Source organism: Pongo pygmaeus, chromosome X, assembly GCF_028885625.2.
Source record: "Pongo pygmaeus isolate AG05252 chromosome X, NHGRI_mPonPyg2-v2.0_pri, whole genome shotgun sequence".
Taxonomy (NCBI): Eukaryota; Metazoa; Chordata; class Mammalia; order Primates; family Hominidae; genus Pongo; species Pongo pygmaeus.
Window position 1 is genome coordinate 56,767,231 of NC_072396.2, and position 22,112 is coordinate 56,789,342.

The 22,112-nt window shown below is 40.4% G+C and overlaps 1 pseudogene; it reads right to left on the minus strand.

Annotated features, from left to right (window-relative positions):
• Positions 1 to 12,454: 12,454 nt before the first annotated feature.
• On the minus strand, positions 12,455 to 13,300 carry LOC129023980 (coiled-coil domain-containing protein 117-like; annotated as a pseudogene).
• Positions 13,301 to 22,112: the final 8,812 nt, after the last annotated feature.

The following is a 22,112-nucleotide window of genomic DNA, read 5'->3' on the forward strand; positions in this document are numbered from 1 at the left end:
CATATTAGCCTGCAGTTTTCTTTTTTTATTATGCCCTTCCCTGGTTTTGGTATTAGGATTAGGGTGATACTACCTCCTCTGATATTAGCACTTTGGAACACTTAGCTCATTTACATTCAGTGTTAGTATTGAGATGTCAGGTACTATTTTATTCATTGTGCTATTTGTTGTCTGAATGCCCTGTGTATTTTTCATTGCGTTTTTGTGGTATATGTCCTGTGAGATTTATGCGTTAAGGAGGTTCTATTTCAGGGTACTTTTAGAAGTTCTTTTAGTGCTGGATTGGTAGTGTCGTATTCTCTCAGCATTTGTTTTTCTGGAAAAAAAAATTGTATCTTTCTTTCATTTATGAAGCTTTGTTTCACTGGATACAAAATTCTTTCCTCATTATTTTATTTAAGGAGGCTAAACATAGGATCCCAATCCCTTCTAGCTTGAAGGGTTTCTGTGGAGAAATTGGCTGTTAATCTAATACATTTTTTATAGGTTACCTGATGCTTTTACCTCATAGCTCTTAAGATTTTTTCCTTTGTTTTCACTTTACATAACCTGATGATTATGTGCTTAGGCGATGATCTTTTTTCCAGGTGTTTTTTGAGCTTTTATTTGGCTGTCTAGATCTCTAGCAAGACCAGGGAAGTTTACCTCGATTATTCCCTCAAATATGTTTTCCAAACTTTTAGATTTCTCTTCTCTTTCTCTTTTATTTGGCTGTCCATATCTCTAGCAAGGCCAGGGAAGTTTACCTCGATTATTCCCTCCAACATGCTTTCCAAACTTTTAGATTTCTCTTCTCTCTCAGAAACACCAATAATTCTTAGGTTTGGACATTTAACATAGTCCCAAACTTCTTGGAGGCTTTGTTCATTTTTTGATTTTCTTTTGTCTTTGATGATTAGGGTTAATTTGAAAGCCTTGTCTTTGAGCTCTGAGTTTCATTCTCCTGCTTATTTGACTCTATTGCTGAGACTTTCCAGTACATTTTGCATTTCTCTAAGTGTGTCCTTGATTTCCAGAAGTTGTGGTTGTTTTTTACTTATGCTATGTATTTATTTTTTTGTTTATTTTTTTCATTTTTTAAAATTATTATTATACTTTAAGTTTTAGGGTACATGTGCACAACGTGCAGGTTTGTTACATATGTATACATGTGCCATGTTGGTGTGCTGCACCCATTAACTCGTCATTTAGCATTAGGTATATCTCCTAATGCTATCCCTCCCCCCTCCCCCCACTCCACAACAGGACCTGGTGTGTGATGTTCCCCTTCCTGTGTCCACGTGTTCTCATTGTTCAATTCCCACCTATGAGTGAGAACATGTGGTGTTTGGTTTTTCATCCTGGCGATAGTTTCCTGAGAATGATGGTTTCCAGCTTCATCCATGTCCCTACAAAGGACATGAACTCATCCTTTTTTATGGCTGCATAGTATTCCATGGTGTATATGTGCCACATTTTCTTAATCCAGTCTATCATAGCTGGACATTTGAGTTGGTTCCAAGTCTTTGCTATTGTGAACAGAGCCGCAATAAACATACATGTGTATGTGTTTTTATAACAGCATTATTTATAATCTTTTGAGTATACACCCAGTAATGGGATGGCTGGGTCAAATGGTATTTCTAGTTCTAGATCCCTGAGGAATCATCACACCAACTTCCACAATGGCTGAACTAGTTTACATTCCCACCAACAGTGTAAAAGTGTTCCTATTTCTCCACATCCTCTCCAGCATCTGTTGTTTCCTGACTGTTTAATGATCACCATTCTAACTGGTGTGAGATGGTATCTCATTGTGGTTTTGATTTGCATTTCTCTGATGGCCAGTGATGGTGAGCATTTTTTCATGTGTTTTTTGGCTGCATAAATGTCTTCTTTTGAGAAGTGTCTGTTCATATCCTTCGCCCATTTTTTGATGGGGTTGTTTGTTTTTTTCTTGTAAATTTGCTTGAGTTCATTGTAGATTCTGGATATTAGCCCATTATCAGATGAGTAGGTTGAAAAAATTTTCTCCCATTCTGTAGGTTGCCTGTTCACTCTGATGGTAGTTTCTTTTGCTGTGCAGAAGCTCTTGAGTTTAATTAGATCCCATTTGTCAATTTTGGCTTTTGTTGGCATTGCTTTTTGTGTTTTAGACATGAAGTCTTTGCCCATACCTATGTCCTGAATGGTATTGCCTAGGTTTTCTTCTATGGTTTCTATGGTTTTAGGTCTAACATGTAAGTCTTTAGTCCATCTTGAATTAATTTTTGTGCAAGGTGTAAGGAAGGGATCCAGTTTCAGCTTTCTACATATGGCTAGCCAGTTTTCCCAGCACCATTTATTAAACAGGGATTCCTTTCCCCATTTCTTGTTTTTGTCAGGTTTGTCAAAGATCAGATAGTTGTAGATATGTGGCATTATTTCTGAGGGCTCTGTTCTGTTCCATTGGTCTATATCTCTGTTTTGGTACCAGTACCATGCTGTTTTGGTTACTGTAGCCTTGTAGTATAGTTTGAAGTCAGGTAGAGTGATGCCTCCGGATTTGTTCTTTTGGCTTAGGATTGACGTGGCAATGCAGGCTCTTTTTTGATTCCATATGAACTTTAAAGTAGTTTTTTCCAATTCTGTGAATAAAGTCATTGGTAGCTTGATGGGGATGGCATTGAATCTATAAATTACCTTGGGCAGTATGGCCATTTTCATGATATTGATTCTTCCTACCCATGAGCATGGAATGTTCTTCCATTTGTTTCTATGCTCTTTTATTTCATTGAGCAGTGGCTTGTAGTTCTCCTTGAAGAGGTCCTTCACATCCCTTGCAAGTTGGATTCCTAGGTATTTTATCCTCTTTGAAGCAATTGTGAATGGGAGTTCACTCATGATTTGGCTCTCTGTTTGTCTGTTATTGGTGTATAGGAATGCTTATGATTTTTGCACATTGATTTTGTATCCTGAGACTTTGCTGTAGTTGCTTATCAGCTTTAGGAGATTTTGGGCTGAGACAATGGGGTTTTCTAGATATACAATCATGTCATCTGCAAACAGGAACAATTTGACTTCCTCTTTTCCTAATTCAATACCCTTTATTTCCTTCTCCTGCCTAATTGCCCTGGCCAGAACTTCTAACCTTATGTTGAATAGGAGTGGTGAGAGAGGGCATCCCTGTCTTGTGCCAGTTTTCAAAGGGAATGCTTCCAGTTTTTGCCCATTCAGTATGATATTGGCTGTGGGTTTGTCATAGATAGCTCTTATTATTTTGAGATGTGTCCCGTCAATACCTAATTTATTGAGAGTTTTTAGCATGAAGGGTTGTTGAATTTTGTCAAAGGCCTTTTCTGCATCTGTTGAGATAATGATGTGGTTTTTGTCTTTGGTTCTGTTTATATGCTGGATTATGTTTACTGATTTTTGTATGTTGAAGCAGCCTTGCATCCCAGGGATGAAGCCCACTTGATCATGGTAGATAAGCTTTTTGATGTGCTGCTGGATTCGGTTTGCCAGTATTTTTTTGAGGATTTTTGCAAGAATGTTCACCAAAGATTTTGGTCAAAAATTCTGTTTTTTTGTTGTGTCTCTGCTAGTCTTGGTATCAGGATGATGCTGGCCTCATAAAATGAGTTAGGGAGGATTCCCTCTTTTTCTATTGGTTGGAATAGTTTCAGAAGGAGTGGTACCAGGTCCTCCTTGTACCTCTGGTAGAATTCGGCTGTAAATCCATCTCGTCCTGGACTTTTTTTGGTTGGTAAGCTATAAATTATTGCCTCGATTTCAGAGTCTGTTGTTGGTCTATTCAGAGATTCAACTTCTTCCTGGTTTAGTCTTGGGAAGGTGTATGTGTCGAGGAATTTATCCATTTCTTCTAGATTTTCTAGTTTATTTGCATAGAGGTGTTTATAGTATTCTCCGATGGTAGTTTGTATTTCTGTGGGATCAATGGTGATATCCCCTTTATCATTTTTTATTGCGTCTATTCAAATCTTCTCTCTTTTCTTCTTTATCATTCTTGCTAGCAGTCTGTAAATTTTGTTGATCTTTTCAAAAAACCAGCTCCAGGATTCATTGATTTTTTGAAGAGTTTTTTGTGTTTCTATTTCCTTCAGTTCTGCTCTGATCTTAGTTATTTCTTGCCTTCTGCTAGCTTTTGAATGTGTCTGCTCTTGCTTCTCTAGTTGTTTTAATTGTGATGTTAGGGTGTCAATTTTAGATCTTTCCTGCTTTCTCTTGTGGGCATTTAGTGCTATAAATTTCACTCTACATGCTGCTTTGAATGTGTCCCAGAGATTCTGGTATGTTGTGTCTTTGTTCTTGGTTTCAAAGAACATCTTTATTTCTGCCTTCACTTCATTATGTACCCAATAGTCATTCAGGAGCAGGTTGTTCAGTTTCTATGTAGTTGAGCAGTTTTGAGTGAGTTTCTTAATCCTGAATTCTAGTTTGATTGCACTGTGGTCTGAGAGACAGTTTCTTATAATTTCTGTTGTTTTTCATTTGCTGAGGAGTGCTTTACTTCCAAGCATGTGGTCAATTTTGGAATAGGTGTGGTGTGGTGCTGAAAAGAATGTATATTCTGTTGATTTGGGGTGGAGAGTTCTTTAGATGTCTATTAGGTCCGCTTGGTGCAGAACTGAGTTCAATTCCTGGATATCCTTGTTAACTTTCTGTCTCATTGATCTATCTAATTTTGACAGTGGGGTGTTAAAGTCTCCCATTATTACTGTATGGGAGTCCTAAGTCACTTTGTATGTCACTAAGGACTTGCTTTATGAATCTTGATCCTCCTGTATTGGGTGCATATATTTTTAGGATAGTTAGCTCTTTTTGTTGAATTGATCCCTTTACCATTATGTAATGGCCTCCTTTGTCTCTTATGATCTTTGTTGGTGTAAAGTCTGTTTTATCAGAGACTAGGATTGCAACCCCTGCCTTTTTTTGTTTTCCATTTGCTTGGTAGATCTTCCTCCATCCCTTTATTTTTAGCCTATATGTGTCTCTGCACGTGAGATGTGTTCCCTGAATACAGCACACTGATGGGTCTTGACTCTTTATCCAATTTGCCAGTCTGTGTCTTTTAATTGGAGTATTTAGCCCATTTACATTTAAGCTTAGTATTGTTATGTGTGAATTTGATCCTGTCATTATGTTGTTAGCTTGTTATTTTGCTCATTAGTTGATGCAGTTTCTTCCTAGCCTTGATGGTCTGTACAATTTGGCATGTTTTTGCAGTGGCTGAAACCGGTTGTTCCTTTCCATGTTTAGTGCTTCCTTCAGGAGCTCTTTTAGGGCAGGCCTGGTGGTGACAAAATCTCTCAGCATTTGCTTGTCTCTAAAGTGTTTTATTTCTCCTTCATTTATGAAGCTTAGTTTGGCTGGATATGAAATTCTGGGTTGAAAATTCTTTTCTTTTAGCAGCACACCAACATGGCACATGTATACATATGTAACAAACCTGCATGTTGTGTACATGTACCCTAAAATTTAAAGTATAATAATAGTAAAGTTAAAAAAAAAGAATGTTGAATATTGGCCCCCACTCTCTTCTGGCTTGTAGAATTTCTGCCGAGAGATCCGCTGTTAGTCTGATGGGCTTCCCTTTTCGGGTAACCCAACCTTTCTCTCTGGCTGCCCTTAACATTTTTTCCTTCATTTCAACTTTAGTGAATCTGACAATTATGTGTCTTGGAGTTGCTCTTCTTTAGGAGTATCTTTGTGGCATTCTCTGTATTTCCGGAGTTTGAAGGTTGGCCTGCCTTGCTAGATTGGGGACGTTCTCCTGGATAATATCCTGCAGAGTTTTTTTCCAACTTGGTTCCATTCTCCCTGTCACTTTCAGGTACACTAGTTAGATGCAGATTTGGTCTTTTCACATAGTCCCATATTTCTTGGAGGCATTGTTCATTTCTTTTTATTCTTTTTTCTCTAAACTTCTCTTCTCACTTCATTTCATTAATTTCGTCTTCCATAGCCGATACCCTTTCTTCTGGTTGATCACATCGGCTACTGAGGCTTGTGCATTCTTCACATAGTTCTCGTGCTTGGGTTTTCAGCTCCATCAGGTCCTTTAAGGACTTCTATGCATTGGTTATTCTAGTTATGCATTCAGCTAATTTTTTTTCAAAGTTTTTAACTTCTTTGCCATTGGTTCAAACTTCCTCCTTTAGCTCGGAGTAGTTTGATCTTCTGAAGCCTTCTTCTCTCAACTCGTCAAAGTCATTCTCCATCCAGTTTTGTTCCATTGCTGGTGAGGAGTTGTGTCCCTTTGGAGGAGGAGAGGCGCTCTGATTTTTAGAGTTTCCTGTTTTCATGCTCTGTTTTTTCCCCATCTTTGTGGTTTTATCTACCTTTGGTTTTTGATGATGGTGACATACAGATGGGTATTTGATGCGGATGTCCTTTCTGTTTGTTAGTTTTCCTTTTAACAGTCAGGACCCTTTGCTGCAGGTCTGTTGGAGTTTACTGGAGTTCCACTCCAGACCCTGTTTGCCTGGGTATCAGCAGTGGTGGCTGCAGAACAACGGATATTGGTGAACCGCAAATGCTGCTGCCTGATCGTTCCTCTGGAAGTTTTGTCTCAGAGGAGTACCCGGCCGTGTGAGGTGTCAGTCTGCCCCTACTGGGGGTGCCTTCCAGTTAGGCTACTAGGGGGTGAGGGACCCACTTGAGGAGGCAGTCTGCCCATTCTCAGATCTCAAGCTGCATGCTGGGAGAACCACTACTCTCTTCAAAGTCGTCAGACAGGGACATTTAAGTCTGCAGGGGTTATTGCTGTCTTTTGTTTGTCTGTGCCATGCCCCCAGAAGTGGAGCCTACAGAGGCAGTCAGGCCTCCTTGACCTGTGTTGGGCTCCACCCAGTTTGAGCTTCCCAGCGGCTTTGTTTTCCTACTTGAGCCTGAGCAATGGCAGGCGCCTCTCCCCCAGCCTCACTGCTGCCTTGCAGTTTGATCTCAGACTGCTGTGCTAGCAATGAGCGAGGCTCCATTGGCGTAGGACTCTCTGAGCCAGTTGAGGGATATAATCTCCTGTTGTGCCGTTCGATAAGCCCGTTGGAAAAGTGCAGTATTAGGGTGGGAGTGACCTGATTTTCCAGGTGCCGTCTGTCACCCCTTTCTTTGCCTAGGAAAGGGAATTCCCTGACCTCTTGCACTTCACAGGTGAGGCAATGCCTCCCTCTGCTTTGGCTCATGCACAGTGCGCTGCACCCACTTTCCTGAGCCCACTGTCTGGCACTCCCCAGTGAGATGAACCCAGTACCTCAGTTGGAAATGCAGGAATCACCCGTCTTCTGTGTCGCTCATGCTGGGAGCTGTAAACTGGAGCTCTTCCTATTCAGCCATCTTGTCTCCACCTATGCTGTGTATTCCAATCAATAATTTTCCTTTCTTATCCTGTACCATGTTTTTTATTTATTTAAGTTGGCCTTCATTTTTCTTTGCTGCCCCCTTGATTAGCTTAATAATTGCCCTTCTAAATTCTTTTTCTGGCAATTCAGAGATTTAGTCATGGTTTAGATCCATTGCTGATTAGTTGGTATGATCTTTTGGGGGTGTTAAAATACCTTGTTTTGTCATCTTACCAGAATTGTTTTTCTGGTTCCTTGTCATTTGGGTAGACTGTGTCAGAGGGAAGATCTGGGATTCAAGCATTGCTGATCAGATTCTTTTGTCCCATGTGGTGCTCCCTTGACATAGTGTTCTCTCTCTTTCCCTAAGAGTGGGGCTTCCTGAGAGCTGAACTGTAGTGATTGTTTTTGCTCTTCTGGGTCTAGCCACCCAATAGAGCTATCAGGCTTCATGCTGGTACTGGGGAGTGTCTGCATAGAGTCCTGTGACATGATTCGTCTTCAGGTCTTGCAGTCATGGATACCAGCACCTGCTGTAGTAGAGGTAGTAGTGAGAGGTGACAATGTGCTAGCAGCCCTCGCTCGCTCTTGGCACCTCCTCGGTCTCAGCTTCTGCTCTGGCCATGCTCAAGGAGCCCTTCAACTGGCTGCTGCACTGTGGGGGGGCCCCTCTTTGGGGCTGTCCGAGGCTAGAGCTGGCTCCCTCTGCTCATGGGGAGGTGCAGAGAGAGAAGCACGGGCGGGATCCAGGGCTGCGCATGGGCACTTGCAGGCTGGCAAGGGTTCCGGGTGGGTGCCTGGTGGGCCCTGCACTCGGCGTGGCTGGCCGGTGTCTGCTGGGCTTGATCAGGGGATTAGCTCCCTCTGGGCTGCCAGAGTGTCCGGGCTAGGTGCCACAAATTCCCATGGTGAGTGCCATTGAGAGATGAAGCCACCTGGGTTCTGGGTGGGCTCGGGACTTTGAGAACTTTTCTGTGTAGCTAAAGGATTGTAAATGCACCAGTCTTCACTCTGTGTCTAGCTAGAGGTTTGTAAACATGCCAATCAGCACTCTGTGTCTAGCTAATCTGGTGGGGACTTGGAGAACTTTTGTGTCTAGCTAAAGGATTGTAAATGCATCAATCAGCACTCTGTGTCTAGCTAAAGGTTTGTAAACACACCAATCAGTGCTCTGTTAAAATGGACCAATCAGCTCTCTGTAAAACGGACCAATCAGCTCTCTGTAACATGGACCAATCAGCAGGATGTGTGTGGGGCCAGATAAGGGAATAAAAGCGGGCCATCGGGGCCAGCAGCGACAACCTGCTCTGGTCCCCTTCCACACTGTGGAAGGTTTGTGCCTTTGCTCTTTGCGATAAATATTGCTGCTGCTGCACTCTTTGGGTCTGCACTGCCTTTATGAGCTGTAGCACTCACCATGAATGTCTGCAGCTTCACGCCTGAAGCCAGCGAGACCACGAACCCACCAGGAGGAATGACATCTCCGGAGGTGCCACCTTTATGAACTGTAACACTCACCCCAAAGGTCTGCAACTTCACTCCTGAAGTCAGCGAGACCACGAACCCACCAGAAGAAAGAAACTCTGGACACATCTGAACTTCTGAAGGAACAAACTCTGGACACACCATCTTTAAGAACTGTAACACTCACCGCGAAGGTCCGCAGCTTCATTCATTCTTGAAGTCAGCAAGACCGAGAACCCACCAATTCCGGACACAGCAGGGGAGTGAAGTGGACTCTGTGAGGGTCTTTGGTTGTGTTTTTGTCTAGTGGGCTGATTTTGTGTTGGTTGGCCTCTAGCCAGGAGGTGGCGCTTTCAAGAGCCCATCATCCACAGTCCTATAGGGAGGATGCAAACTTATTCTAGGGAAACCTGGTTAAGCATTCAGGTTTCTCAGTTGGTGGGCAGGGCCATAAAGGCCCCAAGAGGTTTGACCTTTGTCTTCAGCTAGCAGGGTGGGTAGAGAAAGTCCACCAGGAGAGGGCAAGGATAGGCATGTCTGAGCTCAGCCACTCCTTGGGTGGGATTTGCTGTGGCTGCTATGGGGGATGAGGGTGCGGTTCCCTCCCAGTCCAATGGAGTTATTTTCTCAGGGGGATTATGGCTGCCTCTTCCAAGTCATACATTGCCAGGGAAGTTGGGGAAAGCTGACAGTCACAGGCCCAGGCAGCCAGTGACCGGGGCTGGGAACTCACTTCAGACCACGAACCTCCCCATTGATAAAGCAAGCAGACTCACAGTTTTTTTGGCATCTCAAGGAGACTGCAGCAGTGTTCCAGTTCCTTCAAAGGGTCTGTGGATTCTCTCGACTTTCCTGGTATGTTCCTTTGGTAGTTCTTGGAGCAAAAGTTCACAATTTGAGTGTCCAGATGCTGCTCTGTTTGTCTGAGCAGGAGCTGCAAGCTAGTCTTACCTCTTTTTTTTTTCCCCAAAACACTTAAGAAGTTTATTGAAAATGATAAAATACGGAAACACCAGACCCTCATTTTAAAGTAAAATTGACAGTATCTTCCAAAACATTCCTAGAACTGAGCCATTCTTGTCACTACTGTAAGACAAAACCAAGTTTCAAATCTAAAATAATAAATGAATCTCCTTTTCATGGTTCTAGCCCCTACCTTAGTTATTTTTCTAAATTTTTTATTTGTACCTTTTCAAGAATGAGTAGCAGTTTTTTAAGTGATTAATATTTATGAAAACTGGACTTTCTTCATACTAAATACAAAAACAAATAAAAACAATAACCACATGCACCTTACTCAAACAGATAAAATATACATTTGTTCATTAAAGTTCATTTGCTTTAGATAATTGTTTTCTCTTCACACATTAGCACAATAAGCTAAAGTTTGATCCATGCTGCAAAAGCTATACAAAATGAAAAGCCCTGTTAACTCCGTAGGGAAATCTTAAGGCAAAAGCAAAAGCAAAAACCCTATGCTACAAAAGTAAAACAAAAAGAAGAGGGATTGGGACTATGGAGCCTGCTCAGATGAATAAGTACCACAAGGATGGAAAACAATTTTTGTACAAACAAATGTAAGAGGATAAAGTCCAAAAAAGGACAAAAAACATCAATTATCCTACAGAAATAATTATCATATCAGGTAACTTGACTCCTCAAATAAGCTCTGTTTGGATTTTAATTAACAGAATCTTAATTCTCTCCTATATTTACCAGTACTATCAGAGCTTTGTTTGGGGGGCTCTTTGCTTCCTTTTCATCATAAGACCTTTAATCAGAGGCCTCCCAAACAATTCCTGTAGAAGACAATCTTGGTGTGCTTTTGGGTCCTTCTTGGGAAATCTGTCATTTCCCTTTCCACTTTAACACTAACTCCACCTCTGGGCAGTCACTTCATGTTTTTGTGTTGCACTAGAACACATCTTTTTAGCACGGAGATTTCTTTAAGGCTACAAACTTTACAAGTTGTTTCCAGTCATTGTTTAATGAATATAAGGCATGAGTTTATCAAATGGCATGAATCAAACACTTGCACATTTCAAGTTTACATTCATCTCTAAATATAAGATTAAGAAACTATTGTCTGGTTTCCAAGTGCTTTCAGTAGTGGTGTGAAGTTTGAATACTTTTACTGTGTAGACATTAAATATTTTGTTAAATATTAAACATTATATCTTTTCCCGACTATCCAGACAGAAAGAGAAAGCAGGAAGAGGGCAAAGAAGCAACAATTAATAGACTTGTGACTTCTACGCCATCTGTAACAAGGGGAGACATTACAGTAAGGGTTTCAAAAATGACTGGAATGTGGTTTCTAAAAATTCACCTTTATGTGGCATAAAACTTTTTTTTTTCTACAAATGGTATCTTGTGCCTGCCTACAAAGGGGGAGGAAACCCAGAAAACAAAACAAAACTGGGATAGTGTCCTGTTGTGTGAAGGGAGGGCCAGTATTATACCAGAGCACTCATTTAGTAACTTAAGTGCATATTCTGTAGCAGTAAAGAAATTGTAATTTTACTTTGCCCTGTGAGTCCCTGCCACACAGAAGAGCTCTTCTTGATAAACTAAAATTTTCAAATCTGGCTATCCTCAAAGGACACCTGGAACCTGGCTTAGGTACTCAAGAAGATGAAGGCTTTCTGCTAGCAGGAAGCAATTGTCCACTACCATTTAGGCCTGCTGCACAATAGTCTAAGCACCAATCAAATTGGCTATTTCAGTTAACCTGAATGTCATTTGCTCCTACATTTTCAATTTCACTGTTTTCTAAATTAACATTTTAAAACAACTTTCTAATACAAGTATAACTTTTTTTTAATTACTAAAGTTATCAATATTGGGTTTAGCTGACAAAGCACTTCCTTAGGATGAACTATAGGATGCTTCTCCCATAGGCAATTTGCACATGAGTTACCTCATAATCTTTTAACTATCATTCAAAGTTAATTAATTTGTAAACATTATTGAATAACTTGGCTTATCAATTATGCATGGGAAACCAAGGAGCAACAGTGGCACAAGGCAAAAAGCCTTGAAGGAAAAATTTTTTGTCTGTATTTTCATAGGCAAAGAGGAGAGCCACAATGCTATTGGCTATTTATTCAACAGAGCTATATTGAATCGACAACTAATTTACAAGTTTCAGGGCCTTTATTAAATTTCTTAGCAATAGGCTTAAGCTACTGCTCTCTTCCCTCCTTCTCCCCATTATATACAGTCACTACTGTAAACAGCTTGTATCTACAGTCTAAGCTGTGACTTAACTGTCAGTGTACAGTTGTAGTAGGAGGATCCTTCTTTCTTAATCATTCTTTTTAATTCAAGGAGAATATTCTCTAAGTGTCTGAATAGTCTAGACAATGTGACATGTGATTTAAGTCACCCTTATACATACAGCTTCTATACTTACGTTTGAAGAGACTGTAATCCAACATTTCTTTAATAAGCCCCACAGAAAACTGTTTTTCCTTTGAGACAAACTTTCTTGGCAAAAAGTTGAATTCAATAAATGTCTACCCTAAAAGAGAGTCCCACCCCAAATCACAGGTGTAGATATTATTAAACCCGTTTCATAAAACTTGCAAGTCCCTATACTATGCAAATCGGCTCATAAATGAACACAGGATTCTCCTAACGTTTGATGACTTTAGTGTAGAAATTGGTCTCTAGAGTTCCTTCTCTTCTTCTGTGCTAGTAGCTATCTCCAAACCATTATAAAGAGACACCCCTGTGTGCCAAAGTTCCAAGGACAGTTCTCTGAGAGAAGGCAGTGCCAGCAGCTGCATGCTTAGCTTGGCTCTCTCCTGTATAGTTCTTAGCATTAGAGGATGGCTTTGGCTTATCGGGAAGGAGCTCGGTGAGGGGTTTCTAGAGAACAAGCTCCATGGAAGGATGGCTCATAAACTCAATTATTTTTTTGTAAAGTTCATCAAATTCCTTCTTCAAACCTGTTTTCATGGAGAAGGAGAAGACTACGGAGGTGGTTAACATTTCTATGAGCTTCAACTTCTTCATCTTCATCACTTATCCTATCTTCAATCTCCTGAAGCTTACTTCAGGCAACTTCACACTGGTTCTCCAGTCGTCTGATCTATTTCTTCACAAATAGCATCTAATATCCCAGGTAGAGAAAGGCTACTAGTGCATGGATTTACTCCACACTCCACACCCCTCTACATCTTGGTGTGCACAAAGAATTCATTCATTATGACCAGCACAGAGCTCTGCTTCAATTATTACTATTATTATTATTATTTATTTTTTTTTTTTAGCAGGCAATCGTCATCCTCCTCCTCTCGCTTGTGTTTCTTTTTACAACGAATGAAAAAATGCCGTGCACCATTCTCCCGCTAAGGCTGCTTGGAACTGCGCATGGTCCTAGCCACTGTGCCAGCTGGGCGCTGTCTGCTCCCAGGTGGGAAAACCGGCTAGGGAAGGCGAGCCAGCGGCTGCAGGAAGTCCAAACTGCAGCTCAAAGGGAAGCCACTGAAAGGCTAGAGGAGCACAGCCATGGCCATGAGAAGGTAGCTGCAGCCACAGTGACTGCTGAGAGGCACCGGCCTCTGAGCCCACTCTGGACCCTGTATCACACCTTCTAGCGCTAGTCCTGCCTCTTATCCGCCATCTTAATCTGAGCTCTCATATGAATTTTAAAATAGTTTTTTTCTAGTTCTGCGAAGAATGTCATTGGTAGTTTGATAGGAATAGCATTGAATCCTGAAACTGCTTTTGGCAATTTGACCATTCTAATGATAATCATTCTTCCTATCCATGAGCATGAAATGTTTTTCCATTTGTTTGTGTCATCTCTTTTTTTTTTTTTTTTTTTTTTTTAGCAGTGTTTTGCATTCTCTTTGTAGAGATCTTTCACCTTTCTTGGTAGTCATGTTCCTAGGTATTTCATATTTTTTTGGTAGGGATTGTGACTGGGGTTGCATTCTTGATTTACCTCTGAACTTTACCGTTGTTGGAGTGTAGGAATTCTAGTGACTTTTTTTGTGGGGATGGAGTCCCGCTCTGTAGCCCATGCTGGAGTGCAGTGGCATGATCGCGGTCCACTGTAAACTCCACCTGCCGGCTTCAAGTGATTCTCCTGTCTCATTCTCCCAAGTAGCTGATCCTACAGGCATGCACCATTACACCTGGCTATTTTTTATATTTTTAATAGAGGCAACGTTTTGCCATGTTGGCCAGGGTAGGGTGGTCTCGAACTGCTGGCCTCAAGAGATCCACCTGCCTCCACCTCCCAATTTGCTGGGATTACAGGTGTGAGCCACCGCATTTGGCCTGTGATTTTTGTACAGTGATTTTTTATCCTGAGACTTTGCTTAAGTTGTTTATCAGCTTAAGGAGCTTTTGGGTTGAGACCGCAAGGTTTTCTAGGTGTAGGATTATGTCATCTGGACACAGGAGCAGTTTGACTTCCTCTCTTTCTATTTGGATTTTTTTTTTTTATTTCTCTTACCTGATTGCTCTGCTGAGGACTTCCAATACTATGTTGAATAGAGTTGGTGAGACAGGGCACCTTTGTCTTGCACCAGTTTTCAAGGAGAATGCTTTCAGCTTTGTCCCATTCTGTATGATGTTGGCTGTGAGTCTCTCATACATGGCTCTCATTATTTTGAGGCATGTTTCTTCAATACCTAGTTTATTAAGAATTTTAAGCCTGAAGGGGTGTTTAATTTTATTAAAAAGCTTTTCTACAACTATTGAGATAATAGTTTGGTTTTTGTTTTTTGTTTTGTTTATATAATGAATCACATTTTTTGATTTGTGTATGTTGAACCAATTTTTAATTCTATGAATAAAATGTACTTGATCTTGGTGGATAAGTTTTTTAATATGCTGCCAGCTTCAGTTTGTCAGTGTTTTGTTGAAGATATTTTCATCAAGGATATTGGCCTGGGGTGGTTTTTTGTTGTTGTTTCCTTGCTAGGTTTTGATGTCAGGGTCGTGAAATGATTTAGGGAGAAGTCTTTTCTTCGTTGTTGTTTTTTTTTGGGGGGGAATAATTTCAGCTGGAATGATACCAGCTCTTCTTTGTACATCTGTTACTATTTAGTTGTGAATCCTTCTGGTCTTGGGCCTTTTTTAATTGGTAGGCTATTTATTAGTGATTCACTTTTGGTGCTCATTATTGGTGTGTTCAGAGATTGAATTATTTCCTGGTTTCATCTTGGGAGGGTGTATGTGTCCAGAAATTCATCTATCTTTTTCTATATCTTTTTATTTATATGCATTGCAGGTTATTATACAGTCTGGTGTTAATTCGTATTTTTGTAGGGTTTGTGGTAATATCCATTTCATAGTTTTTGATTGTATTTATTTAGATCTTCTCTCCCTATTTCTTTATTCTACCTAGCTATGCACTTATTTTATTATTTTATGTCAAAAAACCAACTCCTTGAGTTAATCTTTTAATGCTTTTTCTTGTCTCTATCTTCTTTTCAGTTCTGATTTTGGTTATTTCTTGTGTTCTGCTACCCTTGGGGTTGGCTTTTTCTTGGTTCTCTAGTTCTTCTAGTTGTGCTGTTAAGTTGTTAAATTGAGGTCTTTCTATTTATTTATTTATTTATTTATTTATTTATTTATTTATTTATTTTGAGACGGAGTCTCGCTCTGTCGCCCAGGCTGGAGTGCAGTGGCGTACTTTCTAACTTTTTGATATGGGCATTTAGTGCTATAAATTTTCCTTTTAACACTGCCTTAGCTGTATTCTAGAGATTCTGGGATGTTGTATCTTTATGCTCATTAGTCTGAACAAACTTTTTGATTTCTATTTCAATTTCATCATTTACCCAAAAGTCATTCAGGAGCAGGTTATTCCATTTTCATGTAATTGTATGGTTTTGAATGAGTTTTTTAGTCCTGGTTTATTATTTGTTTGTGCTGTGGTCTGAGAGATTGGTTGTTATTATTTCTGTTCTTTTGCATTTGTTTAGGATTGTTTTAATTATGATTACATGATTGATTTTAGAGTATTTGTTATGTGGAGATGAGAAGAATGTATATATTACTGTTTTTTAGTGGAGAGTTTTGTTGATATCTATCAGGTCCAGTTAAGCTAGTGCTGAGTTTAGGTCCTGAATATCTTTGTTAATTTTCTGCCTTGATGATCTTTCTAATATGCTGAGTGGGGTGTTGAAGTCTCCCACTCTTACTGTGCGTGAGTCTATGTCTCTTTGAAGGTCTCTAAGATCTTGCTTTATGGATCAGAGTACTCCTATGCTCAGGGCATATATATTTATGATAGGTCTTCTTGTTTCATTGAACCCTTTACCATCACATAATGCTTTTCTTTGTCTTTTTTGATGTTTGTTGGTTTAAAGTTTGTTTTGCCTGAAGTTAGGATTACATTTTGTGCTTTCTTTTGTTTTCCATTTTCTTGGTAGATTTTTCTGCAGCTCTTTAAGTCTATGTGTGTGATTTCATGTGAGATGGATTTCTCGAAGACAGCTTGCCAATGGTTCTTGGCATTTAATCGACCTTACTACTCTGTGCCTTTTAATTGGGGCATTTGGCCTGTTTACCTTCAAGATTAGTGTTGATATGTGTACATTTGATCTTGTCAACATGATATTAGCTGGCTATTTTTCAGACTTGTTTATGTGGTTGCTTTATATTGTTACTGGCCTCTGTATTTCAGTATGTTTTTGTAGTGGCTAGTAATGGGCTTTCTTTTCCATATTTAGTGACTTTTTCAGGGGCTCTTTTAAAGTAGGTTTGATGGTAACAAATTTTCTTAGCATTTGCTTGTCTGGAAATTATCTTATTTTCTTTTTGCTTATGAAGCTTAGTTTGGCTATATATGAAATTCTGTGTTGGAGCTTATTTTCTTTAAATGCTCACCATCACTGGCCATCAGAGAAATGAAAATCTAAACCACAATGAGATACCATCACACACCAGTTAGAATGGCAATCATGAAAAAGTCAGGAAACAACAGGTGCTGGAGAGGATGTGGAGAAATAGGAACACTTTTACACTGTTGGTGGGACTCTAAACTAGTTCAACCATTGTGGAAGTCAGCGTGGCGATTCCTCAGGGATCTAGAACTAGAAATACCATTTGACCCAGCCATTCCATTACTGGGTATATACTCAAAGGACTATAAATCATGCTGCTATAAAGACACATGCACACGTATGTTTATTGTGGCATTATTCACAATAGCAAAGACTTGGAACCAACCCAAATGTCCAACAATGTTAGACTGGATTAAGAAAATGTGGCACATATACACCATGGAATACTATGTAGCCACAAAATTGATGAGTTCATGTCCTTTGTAGGGACATGGATGAAATTGGAAATCATCATTCTCAGTAAACTATCGCAAGAACAAAAAACCAAACACCGCATGTTCTCACTCATAGGTGGGAATTGAACAATGAGAACACATGGACACAGGAAGGGGAACATCACACTCTGGGGACTGTTGTGGGGTGGGGGGAGGGGGAAGGGATAGCATTAGGAGATATACCTAATGCTAAATGACGAGTTAATGGGTGCAGCACACCAGCATGGCACATGTATACATATGTAACTAACCTGCACATTGTGCACATGTACCCTAAAACTTAAAGTATAATAATAATAAAATTAAAAAAAAAAGAATGTTGAATATTGGCTTTCCAGTAGGGTTTCTGCTGAGAAGTTCACTGTTTTTCTGATTGGATTCCCTTTCTAGGTGACCTAACCTTGTTTTCTGCCTGCCTTTAACATTTTTACTTTTATTTTGTGTTTGGAGAATCTGATGATTATGTTGCTTGGGGATGATTTTCTTCAGAAGTATTCTACTGGGATTCTCTGCATTTTTTGAATTTGCGTTTTGGCCTCTCTAGCTAGGTTGAAGAAGTTCTCATGAATGATAATCTGAAATATGTTTTCCAAGTTGCTTCCACTCTCTCCATCTTTTTCGGGGACTTCGGTGAATCAAAGATTTGGTCTCTTTACATAATCCCATATTTGTCAGAGGTTTTGTTCATTCTTTTAAATTTTTTTTCCTCTCTTCTTGTCTGGCTGTCTTGTTTCAGAAAGCCTGTCTTCAAGCTCTGAGATTCTTTCCTCCATTTGGTCTATTTTCCTATTAATACCTGTGATTGCATTATGAAATTTTTGTCATGTGATTTTCAGCTCTATTAGTTCAGTTATATTTCTTTCTATAGTGGCTATTTTATCTTTCAGCTCTTTTATTATTTCATTTTGATTCTTAGCTTATATAGATTGGGTTTTGATGTACTCCTGGATCTCAATGATCTTCCTTTTTATTCATATTATAAATTTTATTTCTGTCATTTCAGCCATCAGCCCTGTTCAGAACCTTTGCTGGAGAGGTGGTGCAGTCATTTGGAGGACCAAGGCACTCTGGCCTTTTGAGTTGTCAGGGTTTTTGTGCTGGTTTTCTCATCTTTATGGGCTTATGGGGTTTTTTTATTTTTAAAATTTTTGGTCTGAGTTGCTGAACTTGCATTTTTTTCTTGTATTTTATTTATGCCCTTTATGGTTTGATTGTGGTATGAAGTCACTTAAGCCAACTGGCTTCATTTCTGGAAGATTTTAGGGGACCAACACTCTACTTTGAATTCTTGTACCATTTGCTCTCACTCTGGGGGCCTTGTATCAGGCCCCAGAATTGTTCTCTGTCTTTCTGATGTTTGAAATTCACTACACTGAGGGGCCAAGATGCTCTCCAGCAGCTGGTCACTAGACTCTGATGGGTGGTGTCAGCCAAAGTGTTTTGTAATGCGGCTACTGAAGAATCTGTTCATTTTTGCATGTGCCAGCAACAGCAGCAGTCTGGCAGGTGCACACTTGTCACCTGTGGCAGGGTGCTAACAGGGGCTTGGGGGACTGCCTCTATGTGAGTGTTCATCACAGTGGTGAAGGCAGTTCGGCTTGGGGCCAAGGGGTCCTTGTTTGCAAGGGTCATGATGGTGGTGGTGTTCGCATGGGGTGGAGCAGGTCTGTGTGCATTCTTTTCGTGCCACAGATATGGGTGGTTGCTCAGGGTGGAGGAGAATTCCTTGTTTTTATGCTTAGTTTTTCTCCTGTGACAGTGTTGGTGCAAGGGTGGGCCTTGCTGATTCTGTGCTTGCCAAGGCTCTGACTGCAATGGCGGTTTGTGCAGAGAGGGCAGTGGTCTGTATATTTGCTGTAGCAGTGGAAGGGCAGGGTGCAAGCACAGAGGTGCACTGACAGGTCAAAGAAAGCAAACATGCCCATGTACACACTTGTCATCAAAGTGATGTGCAGGGTTGCTGTTGGCCCACGGGAAGCTGCATTGTGAGGAGGTAGCAGAAATTCTCTTGTGTGGCCATGGGGGCAGCACTGTTGGAGCTCTCCATTAGTCAGAAACGTTTCACCAGCACAGAAGCCATGATGCAGGTCCCTAGGGCACTCAAGGCTTCTTTGCACAAGTGTGACTAGGCTTGGGCCAACTGGAGAGGCCAGGAAATTAAGGGCTGCTCATGTCAGACCAGCCCCATGTGGTGGACAAGAACACCCTGCAGAGTTAAGGTTCAATAGTTCCTCTAGGGCTAATGTTTCCTATGGGAGCAAGTCAAGCCTGGGGGAATGGCTGCCTCTGCCTCTGCTCCACTACAGATGCTGCTGCACGAAACTCTCTGGGCTTCACCTCAGCTGGATTGCTACCCTTACCACTTCTTTAAGCAGGTCTCCCTGCCAACTCGAGTGTCCATGGTGGTTGAGAGGTCTCCTTCTGCTGGCATTCAAGAAGCCTATGGAGAGAACAGGTTGCTTTTTTACCAGTTCAACTCATGCATTCTTCTGGAGTTACTGGCGGCCAGGAACAAGTCCCAGTGTGGAGTAGCCCCGCTTTCTCCGTCTTGCTAGCTACTGTTTATTTCTTCTCTCCACTCTGATGATACATTAGGAGTGTGCCAATCATCTCAGTCCCTCAGTGGCAACTGGGTGCACTATATATATATATATATATATATATATATATATATATATATATAGTGAGTATTATGTTTATTTGTTTTATTTTTTATATATAATTTAAGTTCTGGGATACCTGTGCAGAATGTGCCAGTTTGTTACCTAGGTATACACGTGCCATGGTGGTTTGTTGCACCCGTCAGCCCGTCACCTACATTAGGTATTTCTCCTAATGCTATCTCTCCCTTAGCGCCACCCCCCACCCCCCCCCCCCACCGCCAACAGGACCTGGTGTGTGATGTTTCCCTCCCTGTATTCACGTCTTCTCATTGTTCAACTCCCGCTTATGAGTAAGAACATGTGGGGTTTTGTTTTCTGTTCCTGTGTTAGTTTGCTGAGAATGATAGTTTTGAGCTTCATCCCTATCCCTGCAAAGGACATGAACTCATCATTTTTTATGGCTGCATAGTATTCCATGGTGTGTATGTGCCACATTTTCTTTATCCAGTCTATCATTGATGGGCATTTGGGTTGGTCCCAAGTCTTTGCTATTGTGAATACTGCTGCAGTAAACATATATGGCCATGTGTCTTTATAGTAGAATGATTTATAAGCCTTTGGGTATATACCCAGTAGTGGGATTGCTGGTTCAAATGATATTTCCTGTTCTAGGTTCTTGAGGAATTGATACACTGTCTTCCACAATGGTTGAACTAATTGACACTCCCACCAACAGTGTAAAAGTGTTCCTATTTCTCCACATCCTCTACAGCATCTGTTGTTTCCTGACTTTTTAATGATCATCATTATAACTTGCATGAGATGGTATCTCATTGTGATTTTGATGTGCATTTCTCTAATGACCAGTGATGATGAGCTTTTTTTCATATGTTTGCTGGCCGCATAAATGTCTTATTTGAGAAGTATCTCTTCATATCATTTGCCCACTTTATGATGGGGTGGTTTGTTTTTTGTCTTGTAAATTTGTTTAAGTTCTTTGTAGATTCTGGATATTAGCCCTTTTCCAGATGGGTAGATTGCAAAAATTTTTTCCCATTCTGTAGGTTGCCTGTTCACTCTGATGATAGTTTCCTTTGCTGTGCAGAAGCTCTTTATTTTAATTAGATCCCATTTGTCAATTTTGGCTTTTGTTGCCATTGCTTTTGGTGTTTTAGTCATGAAGTCTTTGCCCATGCATATGTCCTGAATGATATTGCCTAGGTTTTCATTTAGGGATTTTGTATTTGTGTGTTTTAGGTCTTACATTCAAATCTTTAATCTATCTTGAGCTAATTTTTGTATAAGGTGTAAGGAAGGGGTCCAGTTTCAGTTTTCTGCATATGGCTAGCCAGTTTTCCCAACACCATTTATTAAATAGGGAACCCTTTCCCCACTGCTTGTTTTTGGCAAGTTTCTCAAAAACAGATGGTTGTAGACTTGTGGCATTATATCTGAGGCCTCTGTTCTGTTCCATTGGTCTATATATCTGTTTTGGTACCAGTACCATGCTGTTTTGTTTACTGTAGCCTTGTAGTATAGTTGAAGTCAGGTAGTGTGATGCCTTCAGCTTTTATTTTTTTGCTTAGGATTGTCTTGGCTATATGGGCTCTTTTTCACTTCCATATGTAAAGTAATTTTTTCTAATTCTGTGAAAAAAGTCAATGGTAGCTTGATGAGGATAGCATTGAATCTATAAATTACTTTGGGCAATATGGCCATTTTCATGGCATTGATTATTCCTGTCCATGAGTATGGAATGATTTTCCAATTGTTTGTGTCCTCCCTTACTTCCTTGAGCAGTGAGACCTGAGATTTTCCTGAAGTTGCTGGTCAGCTTAAGGAGATTTGGGGCTGAGACGACAGGGTTTTCTAAATATACAATCATGTGATCTGCAAAAGAGACAATTTGACTTCCTCTTTTCCTGTTTGAATACCTTTTATTTTTTTTCTCTTGCCTGATTGCCCTGGCCAGAACTTTCAATAATATGTTGAATCGGAGTGTCTTGTACCAGTTTTCAAAGGGAATACTTCTGGCTTCTGCCCATTCAGTATGATATGGACTGTAGGTTTGTTATAAATAGTTCTTGTTATTTTGAGATACTTTCCATCAATACCCAGTTTATTGAGAGTTTTTAGCATGAAGAGGTGTTGAATTTTATTGAAGGCCTTTTCTGCATCTATTGAGACAATCATATGGTTTTTGTCCATTGGTTCTGTTTATGTGTTGGATTACATTTATTAATTTGCATATGTTGAACCACCCTTGCATCCTGGGGATGAAGCTGACTTGATCATGGTGGATAAGCTTTTTGATGTCCTGCTGGTTTCAGGTTGCCAGTATTTTATTGGGGATTTTTGCATCGATGTTCATCAGGAATATTGGCCTGAAGTTTTCTTTTTTGTTGCTGTTGTTGTGTCTCT